Source organism: Anas platyrhynchos, chromosome 5 (genome assembly GCF_047663525.1).
Source record: "Anas platyrhynchos isolate ZD024472 breed Pekin duck chromosome 5, IASCAAS_PekinDuck_T2T, whole genome shotgun sequence".
NCBI classification, from domain to species: domain Eukaryota; kingdom Metazoa; phylum Chordata; class Aves; order Anseriformes; family Anatidae; genus Anas; species Anas platyrhynchos.
The window spans coordinates 1,286,020-1,292,438 of record NC_092591.1 but is presented as its reverse complement, the minus strand read 5'-3'; positions in this window follow the sequence as shown (position 1 = coordinate 1,292,438).

Sequence of the window (6,419 nt, the reverse complement as noted above, 5' to 3'; positions counted from 1 at the left end):
CCCTCCACTGCCTGCAGCCCCACGTCGTGCCTGGTGGATGCTGGTGGTTGGCCCTCGCCGCAGTGCTGCGCTTCCGAGGATCGCAGCTCCCTGGAAAAGCAGCATCATGAATAAACATCATGAATAATTTTCTGAGAAAAGCATAACTTTATCACCGACTGTAAGGAGAGGGGCAGGATGAGCACACTGATTAGAATATTTATGCAAACCAGTCTTGATGAGATCCATCTTGACAAAATAGTTGCAGGTCGATCCATTTTAATTCCGTGTAAATGCCATGTTTTGCAGAGCAGCTCAGTGCAGTTAATTGCAGGCGCTGACCCACGTCCTTCGGCTGTGCAAAGCCCCTCCCCAGTTGGAGGGTGCAAGGATCCCTTTCCTTGATGGGAGCAGCCCGGTGCCACTGCCAGCCCTTGGACTCGGTGGCATCGCGTGTGCCAGTTGTCCTCATGAGGCTTTGGAAAGCTTTTCTGACAGCAGTGCTGCAGCTCATGCCTCCAGTGGGTGTGGGGACACGGAGGAAGATTGGTGTGGTCTGCCCTCTGAAGGGCTGCCATCACTTTGGGTTACTTCTACCCTTTTTCTCACCCAAGCCTTTGAGGTCGGCAGGAACATTTGGGTTGTGCTAGGCAGGGATGGCCCTCACCGAAGGCCTGAGAAGCTCTGTGGGCAGATGTGGTGCCCATGGGATGGAGCAGAAGGGTGGCAGAACTGTGTGGCTTGGCTGCCTTGGTGGCCGTTTCCCTCCTCGTGCCATGGTGTGAGTGGCCAGTGCCGGGCTGGTGTTGGCTTTGGAAAAACAATTCAGTGCAACCTCCTGCGGGCAGAGACCCTGCTTTGGTTCTGCGAGCATAAATGCAGGTTTTGTATTTGAGCACATTTTAATAAAATTAATCATGAACACATGAGCAGGTGTTTGCTGGGTGAGGAACACACCTAGTTGGCAGGGACTGGGCAGCCTGAGTGCTCCGGCAGTCGTCTGCACCAGCCGTGTCCATCGCTGTCTGGAGAGGAGCAGGCGTGGTGTTGCTGCTCCTGCCATGCATGCGGCGAGGAGGATTCCCTTCTGCAGCAAAAGGCCCTGCAGTAGCAAAAAGGGGCAGCCCTGAATGCTGCCTGCTTTTCAACTGCTCTCCTGTGGTTTGGGATTTTTTTTTTTTTTTTCCTAAAACCAACAAACAAAGCCAAAACAACAATATGAAAACTCCTCTAAATTTTTAAACCTGTTGTGTCCTTGGTTTCAAGAAAATCTTGTAGTTAGGATTAGAGCTAATTATATGTTGTAGGGAGAATAATCATTTTATTGCCTTGACTTTGTCACCTTTTTGATTAAATTATACTTATTTATTTGCTCTCCTTAATTTATTTTCTTTCTCTTCTTTGGACCTATTCTTAGGCTGTTGTTGTTCTGACTAATACATAGGGCACTTTACATTCTGGTAGTGCCAGGGGTCCCAATCAAGATCAAGGTCTGACAATGAGAGAAAATCCATGGTTTGAGCAATGTGCAGATAAAGATATGAAGAAAAGCAATTTTCATTTGGAAATACACAAGAACAGCAACCATGAAAGGTGATTACCTCTGCATTTCGGGTACTCAGTCACTGGAGCTAAGCATGCAGAAATAAATACAGACAGGTGGATATTTGTGAGAGGGGCAGCAGGGTGGAGGTGATGAGCTGCCTGTGTCACTGCTGTTGGTTCCGTGCCTTGGCAGCACAGCGATGCAGGCTGTCACGACACAGGCAGCTCCCACCTGCTGGCAGAAGCCCACCTCGGTGCTGCCCCAACCTTGCCTTTGGCTCAGGAGTTCCCTGCCCTGCAGACCACAGGAGCTGCAGGAGGGGCGGCTTCCCCCAAGGCTTCCCCTTGCAGCCCTGAAGCCCATGGAGCCCCCCATCCATTTCTTACCTCCTGCCAGCAGGAGGGAGCAGCTCATGAGCCCAGTCTGCTGCTGGTGCCTCTGTAATTCCTGCCGTGTGCATGAAGAGCTGTTTATGAAAGCCGTGTATTCCTGGCCCTTGTAATGGATGCTTTAAATGGGCAAAGTAATAGAGAAATGGCCAACAAGCGAGACATGATATAAATAGCTGAGCAAATCTGCAAGGAAAAAAAAAATATATATATATATATACCTTGTTTTCTCTCCAAAATAAATCAGCTGAGAAAATGCTGAGTCAAAGACCACTTTTAGCAAGCATCCTTACTTCTGTTCAAGAGATGTATTGCTTGTATGTTAATTGGGCCTCTAATTGTTCTCTCTGTGCTGCTGTGTCTGCCTTTCGAATTCTGCTGGTTGTGCTGCCTGCCAGTGCTTTGCCTTTTTAAGCCTTTCTTTTAATAGCAGATAAAAAAGGCTTAAAGCGTTCAATATGTCCAGAAGAGCTATGCTGTGCATCAGCAGTTGACCGCTCCGTCACAGGCAGGGTTTCAAGCCCATCTGGGGACATTCCTCTGTCAGGTGTTTGGAATTATCATTCTCTGTTACCTTCCATCACGGTTTTACAGAGAGAGAAAAGATCATTAATTTCAGCGTGGCACCAGGATTCCCCATACATCTTCAGCTATATACTGAAGCAGAATAGAGCTTGGCAGGAATTTAGTTTCCTGCTAATTAAGATTAAAAGTGGAAGTGGTCCATTACAGGGAAAGCAACCCTTAATGAAAATCTAGAAGGAGTTGTGAATGCAGGCAAAAGACCATTTTCCTCCATGAACCAGAAGAAATGCAGTGTGTACCTAACAGCACGTCATTTTTTCTATGTGTTTTCTATGACTAATCTTGGAAATGAGACCTACGTGCACAGGACTTGCCAGTCAGTCCACTGCGTGCAGCCTGGGATGACAATTCTGTGTGTTCTTTGGCTTCTCAGATCCTCTAGAGATTTTCACAGCAAACTCAAGGTGTTGGTTTTGGGGTGGTGGGAAGCGTAGCAGCAGACTTAGCAAAAGGTTGCATGATTCATCTCCCAGAGAAAAAAAATAAAAAAATAAAAAAATAAAAAAATATATATATACACACATATATATGGAGTTTAAGTTCAAAGAAGAAGGTACACACAGGTTTACCACTTTGGTTGGAAGTGTTGGTTTAGGTCTCCGTGGGTAGCTCCAGCTCTTCACTGAATGCTGGCTATGGTTTGTGCTAAATGGAGAGGCTTTCAGCTGTGCTGTCTTTGATATCAAGCGCAGCATGGATCTCTCTGTTGGGCCTAACCCTGCCTGTCCTACAAACCTTCACGTGGCCGGAGAGAGGGAAGCAGTGGAGGTGACTCCTGGATGGTGCTGCCCGGCAGGTCTTGCCTCCAGAAGTGGGATTTCCAGTGGCACGGCCCTGGGAGCTGAAAGTACGTGAGAACCATGCAGAAACCAGGGGAGTTACGTGTGAGGGTCTCTGCAGAAGTTGTCCATAGGACATTTGGGATTATCTCGAAGACAAAAGGAAATCTGTTTGCAGCGTGATTCAGAGAGATGGGGAGGGAAGAAAAGAGACCGGTGAGTTTAGACAAAGCACGTGGACTTCTCAGAGGAATGGAGAAGGCTGGTGCGTTGTGGTTGGATGCTGCAGTGTGTGCTGTGTCATCAGTTGTGTCTGGCTTTCTGTGAGTATCTGAATTTGCGATAAGAAAAGGCCATGCACCAGTCCTATGATCTCCAAAGTCAGACACGGTTTCTTCATTGTGTACTGAGCGCTATTTGAGCTCAAAGTGAATTTGCAAAGATCTAGTTAAGCAAGGTAGGTTTCCATAAAACCAAACCTATGCTTACAGGTGAAGTCATGTTCTGGACAGCAGGATCTCCAGAAGAGCTCACCCAGCTCCTGAGCGCTGCCGGGCAGGCGGGCCCCATGCTGCTGCCCCAGCCGAGGTGTCTTTCCTTGGTCCTGTTGTTAATGGTTCCGAGTTAACCACGGCCTCGAGCACTGCCTTCGCAGCTGCTCAGGGCTGGGTGTCAGTGTGTGCCCTCCTCACCGGGGCAGCCGGGGATTTCCTTCTTCACTCTGGAAGGGCGCTTGGCAGGGAGCACCCCCAGGTGCTGCAGGGGGCAGGGACCGGCAGCTGCAGTCATTGCCAGCCTTGCTGGGACCATTCCCTGATGGTCCTGGGCTGCTTTTGTTCCCCTTGGGCTCCAGCTGCCTCGCTCTGAGGGTTTTGCAATGGCAGGCAGTGCACCAGGGGAGGGCAGGACCCAAAACCCAACACCTCGAAGTCAAATTTCTCTTATGGTAGCTGTGTGCAGCTTCTGCAGGGAGTTACGCCAGCTTTCCGCCGTGACGGGTCGCCTACCTGTGGATTTTGCTTCTCCGGTGTTCAAGAAAACTCATCAACAAAAATAGAAAACGCAGCTTTCACCTTCCCACAGTCCTGGTGCAGCAAAGAAACTGTTCTCACAGGCGCTTTAGGATATTTTCTGCTGGGAATATTTTGTTCCAAGCTGCACAAGAGTGCTCCACTGAAGAACAAATCATGCTATTAGACTTGCACTTTAATCTTCCCTTTGGGAACACAGAGCTTCCTAATGTAATCTTGATGGTACCAAAAAGCATTATTATAATTTTAATGCACATAACAAATTACCATTGTCCCCTATTTGCAAAGGTGAAGGAAGATATCTTTTATGCATACGCTAGAATGAATGTAGGAAATTCTGTTCTTGTTTATCCTCGCTCGGATATAGCCTCGCTGCAGCGAAACCTGTTTTCTAAAGTAGATGTTCTCTGGATGATCACCGCAAATCATCAACTTAAAATCTGTCCCTACAGGTTAATTGGGGTGCCTCATGCGGGGCTGCAGCACACAGGCAGCTCATGAGGTGTTCCCAGGCGGTGCTGATGCTGAGCAGCCCCACCAGCCTGCTGGGTGCTGCTCACGTCCTGTCCTGCCCACTGGGCACCCACCTGCCTCCGCGTCCCCTCCCTGCTGGCAGGAAGCTGTGGGATTGGGAGATCCAACGCCTCTGCTGCCCTCCTGGCCCCACAGAGCCCGGCCCCAAGAGGCTGGGTGCCTCGATGCATCGTGGTGGCTGTGTATGGCCACGGTGCTGTGTGGGAAGGGAGCGGGAACAGGACGGGGGCAGCAGGGGTTCTGTGTCTCCCTTGGGATGAATGCAAACGGTCACAGTGTGGCAAAGCCCCCAGGAGGAGGTTGTTCATGGGCAGATGATGACCCACACCACCCCCACCCCAAGGCATGAGTTATTTTCACGTTGTCAGTCCATGAGGAACAAATGAGAGGAAAGGATGTCCAGGAATTCCTCCTATCAGTACAGAAATACCTCACCACGAGGAAAATGTTTGTACTTTGCATGCTATGATTCCGGGCAGTTACCATAAACATCACGTACTCTCTGGTGGGTGCGTAAAAAGTACCTTGTAAAAGGTCTGGCTTTGAAAATGTGCTGATGTACAGCTCCTGTGCGGCTGAGGCAGCAGGCCAGTTGGGGACTGGCGTGGAGCTTTGCTTCTCATTCCACCTTTTTTAGGCTAAATGTGCATGTTTATGGTGGGTCTAAGCTGCAGGACAGTTACCTGGAAAGCTCTGTGCAGTATTTCTATTTTTAAAGGCCCATATAACTGCACTAAACACGCCGGATTTTAGCTTCTGTTGCTTTGCTGTCCTCAGACATTCTCTGTGAAAACTGGCACGCGTAAGGGAAGGAGTGAAAAGGGAGAGGGCCCAGGTGGGTTCGTGCTGCCATCAGATCCCTGCAACCCCTTTCAGTTAGCGTGACAAAATTATGCCGTGTTCTACCAGCAGCCAAAGGAAAGAAGGACAAAAATGCCTAAATTATTGAACTACAAAAGGATGGGGAAGTGCACGCTGAGGCTGATTCGTGCTCACTCCTCTTTCTTCAATAATGTCTGTGCAGAAGGAGGGGAGAAGAAAGCAATGGCCAAACCATGTTGTGCAAATAATTCACACTCCTATCAAGAAATGGATGGGAACTTTATAAAGATCCAGTTCTGAAATATGACCTTATTTAGTCTTGATTTTGGCAGTATCTGCCACCTTCAAGTGGAAAATCTACATTTTCAGCTATAACTTCAGTTTTCAGATTTGTTCAAGTTTTTTTAATGAGCAAAGTCCCCAAAACCAAATGTTCTGTCAAAGAGATGCTTTTTGTAGAAAATTACAGGTGCCTTTTTTTTTTTTTTTTTAATTTAAGAAAATATGTATCACAGAGCTCCCACCCCACACCCCAGTGCCCTGCATATGAGATAAGCTTTGGGGTGCGAATTTGAAAGGCGGAGTAGCTCCAACCTGAAGTGAGGGATGTTCACGGAGACGGTAACAGGTAGTTTCTCAGCTGAAGATGTTTTAAAGCAAACATAAATGTTCTGTAAGTTATGCACTATTTCAAGCAGCCTGTGATTTTAAAAGCTTATGTGGCCCAGAAAATTGTCTGTTTGTGATCCTGTGA